Here is a 19,088-nt window from a genome sequence, read left to right as displayed (position 1 = left end):
CTCGAAAGCGCGACTTTGGATATATATTAGATTTATATATAGCACTAACATAGGTATTTTGACACAAAATCGGACTTTTTCTGAAATAACATACCGATGTTTTTACATATTTCGATTCTACGACTCAAATTATGCCAGAATACCAAGTTTTGTAAAAATCGTACGAATAGTTTTTAAAATATTAGCTCTCAAAATTTTAGCTCCTCAATGTTAATTGAATTTGGCAAATATTTATGAATATCTCTTTTTTTATTAAATTTTTTTGATTTTTTCTCTCACATTTCGAAATTTTGGTTCATTCCAAATAAAATTTACCCATTTTTTGCGTTTTATTTTTTAAATTTCTATTTTTAAATAATTTCTATAGATTTTCGAAAAAAATTTTGAATTATAACCTATAAAATTTTTACCATCATCTTAAAGTAGGTGTATTTTTAAGCATATCTGCAAAAAATTAGACTTTTTTATTCAAAATTTTCTAAGATATACACGAATTTACATAATTTCGCGTTTTGAAATTTGGCACATTTTTTTTGAGCGATAATAACGCCAAATGTGGTCTATGGATTTTTGTTACACTGAATTGCCACAGCTATTTTTAACCTTAAATTTCAAATAAATTTTTACGGAGAATTAATTATATGACAATTTTTCCCTCAATGATGCGTAATAAATATTTATTAATACTATATGAAAGGCTATTTTTTTAAATTATAGATATTATTCAAATTTTTAATTATTTTTTTTAAAATTTCTCTCGTATCTTTTCTTTTTTTAAAAAATTTAAGAGTAAGTTTTTGTAAGAGTAAATTTTTACCTTCGGCGTTTTATCGTCTGCTACTTTACTTCGTTTAAATCGAATTGTCTAAAATTGAGAATTTTCGTTTGATATTTATTTGAATTTTATGACATTAACTGCATAATTTATTTCTAAACAAACTGTTCCTTTTGAAGTGGCTGAAAGAGCGACTGATACTATTAACCACATTTTTAAAGCACAATATATTTTTATAGAAACATAATATTTAGAATAATCATTTTTAATAAAAGTCAAATTATGATATAAACATACAACCCTCTAGAGACTGAATTAATGGAAGTTCAATGGTTATGTAGAAATGATCTGCAGCTACTTAATGGCTGGATAAGTCATCAGATTCTGTGGACAAGTAAGAATAATTATATAAACGACACCAACATTCTGGATTCAATAAACAACGAGGATACGATGTTTACTAAATGAATTTAAGAAGTTTTAAAACATAAAAAATCAACTCATTTTTTTCCTAAAATGTATTTTTGAGCGTAGCGTATTTTCATTATATCCTTAAAATTCTAATTTAGAATGTAATTGTCGAGAACTGAATCCTAATCATCAGTAATATAATAAGTAATTATTACGGTTATTAATAAATCCTTCTTATAAAGTAATTGCAAATATTTCAAAAAACTTTCTGTCTGAATGCAAACATTTTTCTATGCAAATATTTTAAATTTTATATTACTCAAGATTGCACACCATATTACTTATTTCACCTTCAATTCTTACCGTCAGTTCTAGTAGAATTTACAAATCAATTATATTTAATTAAGGATTGGATTGGATTATTTAATTATGGCAAAGCACACGAGGGCTATCTGCCTAAAGGGAGGGATGCCTTCGTGGAGGACTTTCTAAGGGAAACTGGCTCGTATACACGTTACACATGGGGAAAACCACGAAACCGCCCATGCGGCCAGCCCGTTCGCGGGATTCGAACCTCGGACTGAACTACCAGTGTTCAGCGTCTTTACCGCTCGGCCGTTGGTGGGCTATTTAATTAAGGAATGACCATCTAAGTTAAGAAACAGCGTACCGTAACAACATTTCAATTATTGGCGCCGTATCTTTCATGTTACTCCCGATTGGCTAGCTACATGATTTTTAATGAGTATTCGGATTTTACTAGTAACTTCACTTGGAAATCGCGCTTAAACTAGGTTAGTTGGTTATTTGAACATAGAAAGAACATGGGAGCTATTTGATTAAGATGCTTTCATAGAGAATCTTTGTAAAGAGAACCTAGAAAACTACGAAAACCAACCATGCAGCCTGGGTTAGACTGAGCAGCAAACAATTAGTATTTAACAATCTTTTCTTTTTCAAATGCTAGGCAACTGATGAGGCTCCAATTAAATCTCCAATTTAATATTTTATTTGTAAATATTTAAAATATTGTTGTATTCTTAGACACAAAAAGCAGAATTTAAGTTCTGTTAACTCGTTAGTAAACTACCAAGCCGTAGTGCAAATGAATATTCAATTTCTTTGGCAATAATTGTATTCACTTAATATTCTTGGAATATGAGCTAAAGAAGGAACGTTCTCGGAAGATTAAAGAAGTGTTTAAATCCAGTGATATTAGGTTTGTCTTACAAACACAGGATCAAAACGATTCTGCAATTGCCCGAGTAGGTGACTTGTAAATGGATGTGAATTAAGCAGATGACTTTTAATCTTACGTTATTCAGCCAGAAAACGTATTCCAAATGTTTTGTATTGCATGACAATGCATCTTTTCATTATTCAATAACCAGTCGGAGAACCGCTTGTGTTCCGAAAATAAGTATGTGTACTCAATAGTCCTGCATGTTCTTCAAATTTGTCTTCTTGTGATTTTTTTTCTTTCTCAAAAACTAAAGTTGCCTCTCAAAGGAAAGTTTTTTGACATTGAAGAGACAAAATTAATATGATATCTACTTTTAGAGGCATGTCAAAAACAGATCTCTACAAACCTTCTCTTCCATTACATGTTGTGCAGTCAGACAAAAAGTTACATCAGCGTAAATTTTATAATCTATTTTTATTACACTTTGATTACTTTATTAACATACAGTGAATATATACTAAATCTTTTACTTTAGCGTAAGTAATTCGGAATTTTTGACGAAATTGTTGTCGGAACTAGGACTTAGAAGATAAGTCAAATTAAACATTTCGATAACCCAGTAAATTCAAGTTTGAAATTTCAATATTTTATTTTCGGAGGGAGGGGAAATGTTTTCAGTTTTGGTCCATTATACTAAGTATATTTGCTTCGATTTTTTATTTTTCCATAAAAGCGAAAGTTTTACGCATGGTATACATATAACTCATAGCTTCAAATTAAAATTTAATAATATACAGAGTAGTTATAATTAAAGTTCCACATTGAAACGGTCATAAAAGGAAAACTACTGGATCAAATGTTATCAAACTTGGAAATCGTGTAAAGGAGGTCATGGGAATTTATTTTCCGCGAAAAAAAGGAATTTCGAAACCTCAACACCAGGGCGGGAAATGGCGCTGTATGCAATATTGTTAAACGAAATATGGGTCGGAATCTAACTTAACCTTTTGTTAAATGGGTTTAATATGTTGTATACCCTTAAGAAACTTTGAAGTAGGCAAATTACCATTTAAAGACGTTAAATTCGATAAATGTCGAGTGCGCCATCCCTGTAAGTGAGAATTTCGTCCGTGAAAACCACGAATTAGCGATTAGAAAATGTGAGATCGCAAATCACTCTCACAAGTGCGTAGAATCTGGAAATCGTTTTCTTACAGATCGCTAATTTGTAATTTTTTAAGCCTGAATTCGGTACTAAAACATGAAGATACTGATTCAAAACGCTTTTAATCGATTTGGGCCAAAGAAATCTCTCATGTTATCTATCTACTTCCATTGCATTCTCCTACTGCATTCGATTGCATAACAGTCATTTCACACCGTTTACTGTTGAATGACAGCTAGTTTTATAACTGAACCATTTTTTTCTGAAGAGCAGTCGACAGCTGGACCACTGCGATTACAACTCACTTAGAGCCAATATTAAAATGTTTCGTGATACATGAACTGCAGTAACGTGGCATTTTAGATACTACGATTTTTATGCAGGGCTGTGCACCACCTCAAGAGTGTCGCATAGTTACTTAGGCAACATTTCACGAATGAACGTCTTATAGGCCAACACTTCCCCTCGTCCCACCAGACCTCAACCTCTGTGACTTTTGTCTATGAGGTTATCTCAAAAGCACTGTTTATGGGGATATTCTAAACAATTTGGCAGAAATGAAAAATGTGATACACTGATAACATTCCTCCTGATATGCTATGTGTAACGTGTATACAAGCCAGTTTCCCTTAAAAAGTCCTCCACGAAGGCATCCCTCCCTTAAGACAGATAGCCCTCGAGTGCTTTGCCGTAATCTAATAAACCAAACCAAAAACAAACCTGATATGCTAAGAGCTGCTGTTGAGAATGCAGTAACATGATTTAACTTGCTTTCGGAAAATACTGGACGCTACATTGAACATGCTTTGTAACACGTTTTGGAAAATATTAAACACATTTTAAACAGATGTTTTCGTGTCTTATTTCATTTAACAATATTGTATACAGCGCCATTTTTTCCCTGATGGTGAGTTTTTGGACACTTTTTTTTCCGCCGAAAATAAATTCCCATAACCTCCTTTACACGATTCCCAAGTTTGATAACATTTGGTCCGGTAGTTTTCCTTTTATGACCATTTCAAAGTGGAACTTTAATTATAACCACCATGTAAATTAAACTTTAAAAGTTTGACAATTCGGTTAAAGTCCCAGCTTTAAAAATATATATATAAATATAAATTTTTATATTAATTCTCTTAGAAAGCATGTTCTAAGAAGCTAATTCTCTCGCGTTATAGATTGTATAAAAAAACATGATCTTTAATATGATTTAGATTGTTTCAGCCGATATAAGAATCGGGTTACTCTGTGGTACAGAATAAACCCTGCTGGACTGTTTTATTTCTTTGTCATTTAGCAAAAATCTTTTAATTAAAATATTTATCCTTTGGACTTCGCTTTAAACTTTATTTATAGCTAAAATGACTAGAAAATGAAAAGCTGTCTTTAGCTGAAACGCAATTCATGTAATTGATATTTTAAAAAATTGACAAGAATGCAAAATGTATGGAAGTCTAGCAGTCGAAAAATCTTAATTTTCTTGTGTGAGCACTGAAAATAACTGTAGAAGGAAAGAAGAAAATTAGGGAGAAAAGTAAGCAAAAATTTGCAGGGAAATTTGTTTGTCAGACGTACCAAGATGTTCAAAAAGTTGGACGCTTTCGAATATACTTTCAGGATACTTCAAAGAATTTAGGTGTTCAAAGAGAAAACACTTGGACGTGTACACCAGCAAATACCATCAATTGAGCTTGTCTTAACAGAAAAGACAAAATTAAATTTAAGTTTAACAGGTTAATAATTAAATTTAACAGATTAAAGTGAAGAGCGACTGGTTTTAAACTATATGGTTGTGTAAATTACGTTATAGAACATCATATCGTATCATAAATGGTGAATCCCATGATTTCCTCAGTCGAATTATTTGAAGATTCAGGAGTTTATCCAGTGATGTATGTGGATGTCACTTAAAGATGTTTTTTTCCCTTCCTGATGAAACAGCGGCCTAGCGGTACGGTAAAGTCGCTGAACACTGGTAGTTCGGTCCGAGGTTCGAATCCCGCGAACGGGCTGGCTGCATAGGCGTTTTCGTGGTTTTCCCCATGTGTAACGTGTATACGAGCCAGTTTCCCTTAGAAAGTCCTCCAGGAAGGCATCCCTCCCCTTAGGCATATAGCCGTAGTGTGCTTTGTCATAATAAAATAAACCAAAACCTTTTGATGAAACCAGTCTTTCCTTTCATCTCATACCTTCGAAATGTTTAGCCTCTAAAGACTGATAAAGGCTCTGACGAAATACTTCGTGAAGAACTTTCTAAGGGAAACCAGCTGTCATAAGCGGTACACATGAGAAAATCCACGAAAACGCTCATGCAACCAGCCCGTTTACCGGTGTTCGAACCCCGGAGTGAACTACCAGTGTTCAGCAACTTTACCGCTCGGCCGTTTGTGGACCTTTATGAAATGGAAGGCGATAACTTTATTTAAAATGATTGTCAGAAATGCCAAAATGTTTCGAAAAGTTGGATACTTTTCAATATACTTTCAGAATGCTTAAAGAAAAAGAGAAGAAAAATAAATTTTTTCGTAAAATTTAGTATTCGTATATTTTTTAATTTAAAACTTTTCAATCTTATGATATTTGATTCTTGCGATTTCAAAAATAAAATATTTGACTAAAATATGAATAACATTTTAAGAAACCAAATTTGAAATCATTTTAATTATATTATTTAAAAATTGTGTAAAGCAATGGGCACAATGATAAAACTGTTTTAAAGCAGTGTATGCAAGTCATCCTAAGTTAAAATATCGGTTATACATCTCTCTTATTTATATATATTTTTTCTGAACGGAACATTGAAAGGCGTGTAAAACTGTGCTTTACTGTATTTTTTCTTTTAATATAGTATGCAGTTTTCAAACGCATCGCAGTCTGGGTTACAAAGTATTCTTCCGAAAGAAACGCAGTTCAAATAAATAAAATCAAATTCTGGAAAATTGATATTAATAAATATATTTAAAATGCTCAGTTCGAAGGAATAAATAGAAAATTTTAAAACAATTATCTGAAGAGACAATGCAACACAATTAAAATAAAAGTATAAAAATTTAAAAATGACCTAAAATAATAACTATGACGAAAAATATATATAAAGAAAACTATTTGAAAAAAAAAATAAATAAACGCTGCACCTTTATTTACGCAGTTCGAATAGGTAAATAGAATTTTTTAAAACAGTTATTCGAAAAAAAAAAAAAAAAAAAAAAAAAAAAAAACGTGCAACTTTAAATGAATTCGAAATTAAAATGAAATTCGAAAAAGAAAAAATTACTTAAAATAATAAGTTATAATTAAAAATATTATATAAAAATATTATTTGGAAAAAAGAAACGATGGTGACTTTTTTTCCTCTCACAGAAAAGGAAACTATGTTGCCATATATTAAGAAGTTCGCCAAGTAAAGTATTCTTGGCGCAAACTGAGAAAAAAGTGTCAACATAAATTTGTGAATTTCTCCGTAAATTTCGCTCCAAATTTTACAAAATTTCATATTTAGGCGTAATTTGAGTCGTAGAATCGAAATATGTCAAAAAATTGGTATGTTATTTCAGAAAAAGTCCGATTTTGTGTCAAAATACCTATGTTAGTGCTATATATAAATCTAATATATATCCTAAGTCGCGCTTTCGAGACATGAAGAACGCAATTTGAATTTTGTCAATCGGCCCAGTAGATCGGGAGATATAGGACTGTCCTTTTTTTTTTTTTTTTTTTTTTTTTTTTTTAGCAGTGTACGTTTCCTAATAATTCTATGAATACTACAATACTCGAGCTTCTTTCTGATAAAATAAAAATTCAGTTAGCAAATTGGCAACAGAGGAAATGAAAGGTGTTTGTTTCTTAGGCCACTTACTTTTTGTTTTGCGGATAATAGCTCAAGTAATGTTCTGAGTACGTCATGTTATGTTCCTGAATCAGTGAAATCTAAATAAGAACAGTCAGAGAGACTGCGATTCATCCGTGTTCGACTTTTTATTCAGAATTGCTCACAAGTGACTCTCGTTTAACGCATAATAATATTCAAGAGGTTAGTAAACAGCTAAAACCTTTTTAATATCAAGTTGCTAATCATATATATTTAATTCGCTGAATATGCGACATCTGTAGAGATACCTTTTTGTTTAGAAACCTTTTTGTTTTGTTTTAAAATATTTTAAACATTCATATTTTCTTAACTCTTTTATGATTAGTCTTGATGTTGATAAAGTGTTTACCTTTTTCATTCATTTAAAATAATTAACTGCTGAAATTTTATAGAGCTTTAACTTTTAGCTAATCATTAATTAAAATGAATATCGAACCATATGGATAGAATTTTAAAACCACTTTATGTATAATGTATGGAAAGCTGTATTTTTACATTCTAAAAACTTTGAAATACGATTACTCGGTCTGTTACAAAATAATACAAGAAAGGTTTATTTATGGTCCCTATAATAGTTAAAATAATTAATGATTTGCAAACTTAAAAATATGATTATATAAATGCATATTTCAAAAACGTTTCATACATTAAACAAAACATCGGGCTTTTAATAAAGAACTCTACATGGAATAAAAAGATTTTCAATTCAAAGAAATATCTAAAGTAGTTTTTTCGATGTGGTCACAGCTATGAATAAGCCCTATCAGTCTTTGGAATATAGTAACGATGATTTGGCTAGGTTTTTTTATGGCAATAAAGATTGCTAACTGGAAATCTAGGGACAAACAGCACTAATATAACGTTCAATGATTTAAATAAACTAAGATGTGTTATTGAAACCACTTTTTATTAATTTTATGTAAGTATTTTATTGCGCGTTATGCTTTCTGCCATTTTGTAATGTCTTTTACGGTTTATTTAATTATAATATATGCACGCATGTATTTTCTCCTTGAAAAAAGATACATTCTCAATAAATAAGTATAAATATTCATAGAATAAATATAGCAATTAAGTATTTTCAATCATGTTTTGCCAGCGATTTAAAGATTCTCCTTAATTTAGCTGCATTTTTGTTCAGAATTCTTCAAATTAATTACAGCTTATGTAAACGTTATGCATATAAATTTATCCTGGAAAAAGCAGATTTCTGTACATATTTGTTCCATTATTTCGGAGAAAATTTCGATCGCGATTTCAGCTAGTAGAAATCTTGAAACATTTCTGGATATATCTTAAAAGTAAAGCCCTTTTTATTGAGCTGAAATACATAGAAACGAAACAGGAAAATTTTATCGGAAATGTAATTCAAATGTGAAATAAAACAAAAAAAAAAAAAGGGGGGGCTACGTTAATTATTTCAGAGAAAAATTTAGAATATTAGTTCCCCTAGTAGGCATTTTGAAACATTTTAGCATATATTTTTCGTCTCGCTTTTAAAGATAAAGCATTTTTGTTGAGCTGAAACGGTAACAAAACAGAACAATTTAAGCTGAAACGAAATCGTTTGAGAATCAAAACCGGGGAGAAAAAAAAACAAAATCAGAAAACATAGTACAAGATAAAAAACATGGATTGGCCTCATTTGCATTTGCCAGTTTTTTTTTATTATTATTTCTAAGAGATTTCACGTAAAAATCTATGTTTTCTATTTCTTCTTTTGGTTCATAGTATTGTTTTCCTCATAAAAGTTGGAATGACAGATGATCGAAGATCCACATTTGTTGCAAAGCATTTCAACTTTAATTTGTCAGGTTTGAAGTGAAGAAAAATTATTTCCTTTTTACTGCACAAATCCATAATGAGTTAATTATTATTCATAATGAATAATAATAATCTGAAATACCATTATCGCCAAAAACATCTCGCACTAGAGAATTTAACGGAACATTAGATTTCACATTAGTTTGATATTTAATTATAGCATTCAAAATGCATTTATGATATTTCGCGATTAATAATAAAGTTCAAATAGGAGTGGAATAAACACAATATAAATTAAACCAAAAACATCAAACTACAATAGTGTGCGAGATAAATGAATAGAACGCAATGTGAATCAAAGATAACGTACCAGATGACATTTATCACCAAAAGAAATCATGCCAAATGTTGCCAAAAATCCAGCAACATGTATACTACTGTACCTTAAATTCTTTAAATAACATTTAAGTTATGAACTTGAATATTTATCATAGAATTACTTTACTAAAGCTTGTAAGGATCTCATTAAGCAACATAAAACTAAATCATTTATCGTCAAATTCGGAGTGTATGGATGTGCTTATTAAAAGTATCAATGTGATGCTAAACCCGAGTGTCTAAATTTTTCAAAATTTAGACATTAGTATCTAAATTTGACAGTCAAAATTTAGACTTTGGCGACAATTAAAATTAATTTAACAAATAGTATTAAAAGCATGACAACCTTCAGAAAAAGAAAAATCATAGTACGTGAACATAATAAATGACATTTGTTTAACAGTTATATATCAATAAATTATTATTTCCTCAATTGCTGCTGTATAAAAGAGTCAAATGTTTTCTCATCTTACATACTGCTGCCACATTCTCCTACATAGGAATTTAGGTATTAGCGAGCCGTTTTTCTTTCGCCGTTTGGCTACAGCTTTCCCATAAATAATTCATGTGTTGGCCACATTTACGGTTTTGTTCTGTATACAAAATTTCGTACTCTTTTAAGAAAATGACTTCCCCCCCCCAGTTGATACCAAATTAAATACGGTCAACATTTTAAAGGAAAAATTAATAATAATACGAAAGAGTGAACGATATGACGAAGACCCTAATTCTTATTTTTCAAACTTACTGAAAGTTAAAAGTTGCTAACATTTAAAAAAGAAAATCGTTAACAATAGAAAGATATCATGCAGGCAAAGGGAAAATAAAAAATGCCGCATTATAAATATCACAAAAAATTACTGCTTCCTTTCTAATTGATAATAACGGCCCACCAGCGGCCGAGCGGTAAAGTCTCTGAACACTGGTAGTTCGGTCCGAGGTTCGAACTCCGCGAACGGGCTGGCTGCATGGGCGTTTTCGTGGTTTTCCCCATGTGTAACGTGTATACGAGCCAGTTTCCCTTACAAAGTCCTCCACGAAGGCATCCCTTCCCTTAGGCAGATAGCCCTAGAGGCTTTGCCATAATCACACACACACACACACACACTAATTGATAATAAGTTAAAACGCTAAACATTTTACTGGGAAAAGAGAATTACTGAATAGATGAGGATTTCACATTCTAAATTTGCATTTGCTTATGTATCACTAATTGCCGCGTGAAGCGGACAGCACACAACGGCAGCGGAAGGTTACTACTGAACAGCCAAAGGATTTCACATATACAGCAAGCATCAAAATCAAAACAGTTTGAAAATAAATTCATTGCAGGTTAAATGGAATTGGTAATTACATTTTCTAAGTTTGGCGACTGATATCCCGAATTTTGCGATTGACTTTTAACCCTGATGTACGGAAATATACTTAAAACTTAACAGTGTCATGATTTTGGAGTAGTTAGAGCATGTTTTAGTGGTAAAATTGCATAAAAAAAATTCGGTATTATTCCGTTTTGAGGACTGTAAAGAAATTGCAGCGAAAATGTTTGCGCAAAAGCGACAAATCTAGCAAACGATCTGATTTCAGATTGCGTAAGTTTATATAGTTCTATATGTCTTAAGACGCCATTGAAATACTAGTTTAATTTTTAAATCCTTTTTTTTTTATTTTAAATCCTTTTTTGATATTCTATGGATTTAACAATTTTAGAATTGCCCATGACGAAAAGTCTGCAATAGAATTTTGGGTAAAGTGCAGAATCCCCCCCCTGCTTGACGCGTTTTTAAAAATTGCACATACTCGGTATCCATGTACACATCGACCTATTTTCACTTAAAAAGTAAAAGAAAATTGACAAAAATCCAATTGTTTTTACCCTTGTAAAAAAACGGCAAACAAATAAGTGGGCGATTCTGCACTTTATCGAGAATTTTTTCAAAGAAATGGCAACATTCATTATAGAAAATCATGTTTGAACAACTAACGAGATGAAATTACGCTTTAGCGACAACTCGGTAGCGAAATAGCGATGCAGGATCCATTCAGTTATATTCAGCAATTTTTATATAAATTATAATAATAATCTGAAATAGTTATTTAGTCTTATGCTTCCATTCAGTCATATTTAGCCTTTTTATATAAATTATAATAATAACAAAGTAGCATATGAACTTAACCTTTCATCTAAATTAAAACATCAATCTTAAATAGTTATTTACTATTATACTTCCTTTCTTGCGTTAGAGTTGCCGCAATTATTTTTGGCAGCATTGGCATCAACAATAGTTTGGCGATTTTTTACGGCCCTCAAAACCGAATAGTACCAAATATTCAAATTGCAAAACTCTCTCTTCGTTTACCAACATAACTGGGTAAACATTGTCAAGTGAACCTTCGAGGTTCCGAATCTTTACGAATATATTAATCGAGGCTCTTTAAAACAAAAATTTTCAGATAATCTGATATTTCAATTTTTAATGAATGTAAAGACTCGCATGCTTTTTAACCCTGATTTTCACATGTATTATTGTTGGAAAAATATGCCCAAAACACCTTACCGACTTTACAGTTGGTTGTGAATTGGAAACGTAATCTACAACTTGGTAAAATGGACTTGCTACTCAACTTTCCTACACATGAAACAAAACTTTGTTCGAATGATAAAGGACAGATAGAAAAATCATAAATGTTTACTTGTCTTTGTAACCAGGCTTTTAATGGTAACTATTTAGCTACAAACATTGTAAATGTTTCAGCTGCTGGAATTTTAAAAAAACTTAAAATGAGACAACACACTGGCTTTGGAGGTATTCTAGCTAAACGGCATAGTTTCCCAAATAAAAGAAAACAACGTCATTTTAACTAGTGGGTTTTATTCTTTAAAATTTGCTGAAAGTAAAGAACTGCCCCTTTAGCCTATGTCAGTATTAAACGGAATCTGCACTACTTGTATCAACTGCACTTTTTAATCAGTTTCCACTTTTTAAGATCTTTCCTTAAAAACCCAATTAGTTATTGAATAGTTTTTTTGTTTTACAGGCGGTCGTTCTTCATTTAAAATGAAAACACGAAAGAGTCCTTGGCCAGAAGTGGTATTTTACATCTTTGGCATGATTAATGTAAGTACTGGTTTGGGGTTTCTTATCATCTCCATCAATCCCAAACCTTTCCCTTGTGAATCCTGGAGATATTTTTTGATTGGTGGAATTATTTTGCTCATTCTTGGAAGTTTGTTCGTTTTCTTGGCTGCCAAAATTCCTGCTATACCACGAAGAAGTTTCAACTCCCGACAAACACATATAGAATCTACGGATTTATTGGACGATGTTCAGTCCTTAGGATATCGAGATTCTCCTATGACAAGACTCAAAAGCGAAGCCTTGCAAACAGAACAGTCTGTGAAAGCTGTTCGAAGTTGCATGATGATGCAACCCTCAATATCGCAAGGTAGTGGAATATTTTTCTACAAAGAGACTGTTGTATAAAAGTACTAAAGTTATTTTTGCATCAATGTCATAGCCAAGATTTTTGAATATGCAAAGAACTAAGGAAAATAATGATTTGTTTTTAATTAATAGAAATTTTACAAATTTAAATAATTTCAGAATGGCATTCTTTATTACTTTTAAAAAACAGAATAAAATATTTTAATAAATGAAATAGTGAGTATTTCCTGAATACTATAAAATGGTTTGTAAGCATTCAGTTGTTTAAAATTCAACATTCTATTTTTAGATCTATTTTTAGATATTTTTAGATAAACTTAAGTTTTTATTTCAATAAACAAAATATATAAAATTTTTATTTCAATAAACAAAGAACGAACCAAAACACCAGTAGAAACAAAAACTAGTGAATGTTTGGTTTATAGTAATTTAGCGAAAATTTGGCAACCAACCTTCTCATGCCAAGCCACTTTTGGGGGTTTGACACTATTCCCCCCTCCCTGTTTTGATTCTCAGAGGAATTACAATTCCGCTAGAATTTTCCATTTCCTTATTGTTTTATATGAAATGTTTTACTTCTGAAACCAAGACAAAAAATGTATTTAAATGTTTCAAAATACCTATTAGTTGAAACAATAAAATGCTTTGCTGAAATTGAAGAATAAAAATCAGTTTTCTCCAGTATAAATTTCTGTACGTAGCACTCAAATAAACTTTAATAAAAATTAGAATTCTGAACAAAAATGCAGCAAAATTAAGGTGAATGATTTAAATCAGAGAAAAAAATACGTATGAAAATGCCTTAGTTGCTAAAAAATATATATTTTCATGATGAGCATATTTGCACATACTTAATGTGCATTTCCTTTTCAAGTATGATTATGCACCTATAAAATAATCAGTAAAATATATTATAATAAAAATTAACAAATTCCATTTCATTCTTTAAATTAGCAACTATGAAACCTTAAAAAAAAAACTAAATTCACGTTGCAAATATTAAAATCCATGTAAATAAATAAAATTTTAATGAAACATTCTTTTTGGTTAAATTAATAAAAAGTGATTAAAAATATATAGCTTAGTCACTTAAAGCAAGGAATTTATTTGGATAGGTGGTTGTACGTAAGGTCGTTGTCCCAAAATTTTCAGATTACTGCTAAATCTTTTCAGAATCCCAGTTAGCAAATTTTATCACCTTAAACACCGTCACCAACATCAACATATTAGCTGTTTCCATATCCCAAAAAATTGGCCCAAAAATTTAGTACAGAAAGTAAATTTCATAGATGCATAATAAGATTATATAGAAGACTGACTCAATGATTATAAAATCTGAATGGTAACAGGGCTAAAGCATTTAACCTCAAAATTAATAAATTTAAAAACAGAAAACGCAGGTCATTGGAAAATCTTCCTTAAAATCTCCATCAAGAAAGCCATTCTTCCCTTTATTCAGATAACGCGTACAATAATTGATTTAAAAACATAAACATATTACACGTGAACACATATAAGCATGCTTATTATTTCTTAGGAAAATCATACAATTTTCTTAAATGTATTTATATATAATTGATATATGAAGGTTTTAAGGAGAAAGCTGAAAAATATTTAATAACTATAACAGAAATTTGAGTAATCGTTATTTTTTTATTCTGAATTATATACATTAGTTATTTGCTTTTAATCACGTTTCGGTTAGATTGGATTGCGGGAAAGCACGTGACAGCCATCTGCCTAAATTGATTGGAACTTGGAATTCAGCTCTTTTTCAGGCCTATAACCAATTGCACGTTTTTACCAAGTCTTTGAAGATATTCTTTGAAAGAAATGGTAGAAAATATGAAGTAATGTGCAAAGCGCACTCACTATATTAGTGTGAAATCATCTGTCGGGCTAGTGTCCTGGAAAAAGAAAATAATTAAATGAATTATTAATTAAATGAATAAAATAATTAAATGAATTAATTGGAGGAATTACACACAATCAATTAGCTGATTGTAGTCAGTGTTATGTTTACGCTACTGCATTAAATTAATGAGGTATACACAAATGGGAGTTAACATGTGGAGTAACGTTTATTGGAAATAGTAAATCAACAGGAATTAGCGTATCTTTCATAAATTTACACTACTATTTCCGAAGGTTCGAACATAGAACCATCTTCTTTAGCTGCAGGAGTAAAAATGACAAAGGAGGAAGTTTCGGAGAAAATTTGCGAAAACCACCTTGATTCTTGTTCTGTCTCTAAAAATATACACAAATGACTAGGAAATAAAAATAATCATTTAATCTTTGGAGATGTTCACAGACAAGTGATAAAATGTACAGAAAACTTGAAAAGTCAAAACAAATTATCACATGATTACCGCTGGTTTAATTTTACCGCTTGAGATTATAATGCACTGTCTTTAGTCTTTTAAAATTATATATCCTCGTGAGATCATATTCCGTGAGTACAGCAGTTGCAGGAAACTCTGAACCCGAAGTCATGTCATACAAGTAGGGAACTAGATTTAAATCATTTAAGATAATATTTTTACGCACCGTGATGCACTGGCAATGTTTTTTAGTGTGTTCTAGAAAAAAAAAATAGATTTTTTTTTTCTCTGGATTTTGAAAACGATGGTCTAAGTTGGTATGTATTGGCCTTATGAAAGAGACACGCAGAATTCTTTTTCTCTCGAGGCTAAATTTTGATGCCCTGCCAAGCAGACATGTAAGATAGATAGCTTTAATAAGCGTATATTCCACGTGCTCCATGAAGGTGCGTTTGGTACCCCCAAAAAAATTCCCAGATATTTTGCTTCAGTGACTAATAGAAGTTGAGTATCATTAATAAGAATATTCAGTATTTTAGCATTCTTATTGTATCTCCTTAAAACAATAATATTGCTTTTCAGTGCATAATTGTTTATATATCAAACTGAGCACTAGTAAGAAATACTACTGACACTAAATTGTAGCATCCAAATCATCTCTATTGTATGATTTGGACTCTCTAAAACACTTAAAATTGCTAAATCGTCAGTATATTTTGCAACGTAACGTTTCCAGAGAATGTAGCAAATCGTTAACAAATAAATTAAACTACATCCGGCTTAGAAACGAGCCTTGAAGAACTCCAGCTGAAGTGCGTTTCCTGTCTGAAAGTGCGTCACCTATGCGAACTGAAAAGTTGCATACATTCTGTGCATGAACTGATGATTTTAACAACCTTCGAATGGAGTGGAAATCCTATGGCATTGAAGATTAACGTTTGATGCCAAACGTTGTCAGATGCAGAAAATCTTAAAATTTCTCCAAATCTACCCTGCTTCGAGCCCACCAGTGATCTAATAAAACGTCTTAAAGTCTGCAACAAGAATAGGTGCGACTACAACCCCAATAACTATTCTTGAGGCGTGTACCATGTGAAGCTAAATGCCATATCTCTAAACAAGCAGCAACAACATGCAGAAATGGGTCTAACGAAACTCATTTCCCCAGATATCTTAAATTCTCCTACAGGACAAAAGCAATTAAAATATATTGGTCTTTTCCGAAGTTAATAGACTAATAGCATTGAAAACCACGAGAACCGCTTGAGTTGATCCTTTGTTTTAGCATAAAAAGGTCCAACGTTGAAAATGATCAAATTTTAGATTTTTGCACTTGTCATATCAAAATTAAGAATGTGCGAGGAAAATGGGGCATTGTGCTTCCTTCATTACATTTTAAATCGGGTCCTTTCTGAGAAACCAATGTGCATTAAATGAATCATTCTGTCATTAACATGTACAAATATTATACGCCTTAAAATAAAAAGTAACTTAATTTCTTTTTAAATATAAAGAAAAATCGCATCCATAGAAAAATGAACCTTTAATCTTAAAACTTGTATAATTCAAAAACGTGGAACTGAAACTACATTTCCAAAGAAATTATTCACTAAGCATTAGCCCCTTTAGTGCAATTTAATTTTTTCCCATTTGTAAGCATGACAACAATTAGTGATCTTTCCATCGCATGAATTAGGCAGTCATTTGTATTTGAGATTTATACTGGGTAATTATTTTTTCCCCTCCGAAAGATAAATTAATTCTCCTGGGCAACTTTTTCCATCTACAACTGTTGTTGCCAGGGGTTGTTGAGAAAGGTTATTGCTATCTGTCATATTAAGTACGTGACAGTTTCCCTCAGAAACTCCTCTGCGGAAACATTCTCACTCCAGGAGGCAATCCTCATGAGCTTTGCCGTAATTTATTAATCAAGTATTCATCAGAGAACTTCAAGTTTTTCTTTTTAAAAATTTTATAATAATATTTTTTGACTCGCTAAATAGTCTGCGCCCTTCTTGGAATTAGTAGAGGAACAAAAAAGGGGTCAAGCATTAACAGTTCTTAGATTTGTCTCTCAGCGATTAGGTTGATAGATTTTACAAGTGAATTCTTTAAATTACGGCAAAATACACTATGGTTATCTGAGGAGGAATGTTTCGTGGAGGACTTTTTAAGGATAAAGTCTGTTATTCATTGTGCGAATCTGCAAAATGAGTAAGACACATTCTCCCTTAAAACGTCATTGGAAAATCCAAGTGCAACCAGGCATGGTATCAAATGATCGTTTTTAGCAGTCTTACTGATTGACCGATAGTGGGGCGTAGAGGTGTGAATGATGATCATTTGCAGTCAAGTCGTAAATTATAAAGAAAGGAAAACACGGGGTGCTACAAACCAACGCTAAATTTTGTCTTGCTCCTATTGCGTACTGAATTAAGCCTGAATTGTATTAGTTTAGTTATTTACTATACCTATGTTTATTTCTTGCATATGCTTAAAACTAATCCAAGTACTGAATAAATAAACTCCCACATATACTTAACGCTTTATCTAGGGCCGGCGCTAAAGACCGCATAGTACAGTTTCTACGGATCCTAAATTCTGCTACAAAGCGCCTTCCTAAGTTCTAAATTTTCACCGCACCTAAAATTTGCATACCATTGCTTTCCCTAAATCATAAAAAAACTTCTTATCCCTTAATTTTGCCGCTCGGTGTTTTCCCAAATTCTAAAAATTTCGCCTTCCCTAAATTCTGCCGTGTGGTGCCGACATACTCTGCCGCCGCTTCTGAGTTTATAGTAAATAACATATCAGTTATTCTTAATTAAAATAGCACTAAATGTAATCTTTTGGCCTATGAGTTTCATTAACAAAATCTATTTTTACCATATGAAAAGAAATTTTTGTTGAATTTTTCCTCGTCAACATTTCTTAGAATATTTAAAAATCTATAATCATCGCCAAGCGTAATGCTGGCATAAAAGGTTGCCATACTTTTGTTATTCAATTCCTAATATAAAAAAAAGTTTAAGCATCATTGCATGAGTTACTACTGAAGCTTTCGTGTATTCATAAACATACGGTGATGAAAGCAAAACACAGTCAAAAGTCGTTAATTCGGACACCCATAATCCGGAATGATCTATAATCCGGACTTCAAAGCTACAAACTTTCTGCGCATGCGTCGCGTTGATGCATGCGCATAGGCGTTTACGCGTGCGCGTAAGACTTTTACTGCTGCGAATATGCGTGTGCGCATGCGCATAATACGTTTACGCATGCGCATATCATGTATAACGGACGGTATAAGCTAAGCTAAAATTATCTAATTCAGTTAATGTTGCAGATTTCGTTGTTCCTTAATCTTCGAATTGGATCCGGCTTATTATTTTTTGCAGACTGTTAGAGCAATTTTATAAAACTAAGCTTGAACTTTCGATTATGTCAAATAGAATTTCCGATATATATTTACTAATATGTAAAGGATCTACAAAGCGAAAGTACGTTTCGAAATCCGAAATCTGTTTATCAATTTCACGCTGCTCTACGGCCGGGGGGGAATGAATTGGAAGTTGATCTGTCAGCACTATCCTTATCTTCAGAGCAGATGTTTTTATTTTATTTGGCTTATAACTCCTTACTAAATGTAGTATTTTATCTCGATGTACTCCGTCTTTGATATGATTTAAATCAAATTCCTCGTCATTATAATTCGCTAGGACTTGAACAGCGGAACTTTGTAACTAAACAAGAAATTATGTCTGTTTAATAGAA

This window comes from Stegodyphus dumicola, chromosome 9 (assembly GCF_044657685.1).
Source record: "Stegodyphus dumicola isolate Sdum_Otavi_A_Nest chromosome 9, ASM4465768v1".
In the NCBI taxonomy this organism is placed as follows: Eukaryota; Metazoa; Arthropoda; class Arachnida; order Araneae; family Eresidae; genus Stegodyphus; species Stegodyphus dumicola.
Note: the sequence above shows the minus strand (reverse complement) of the source record.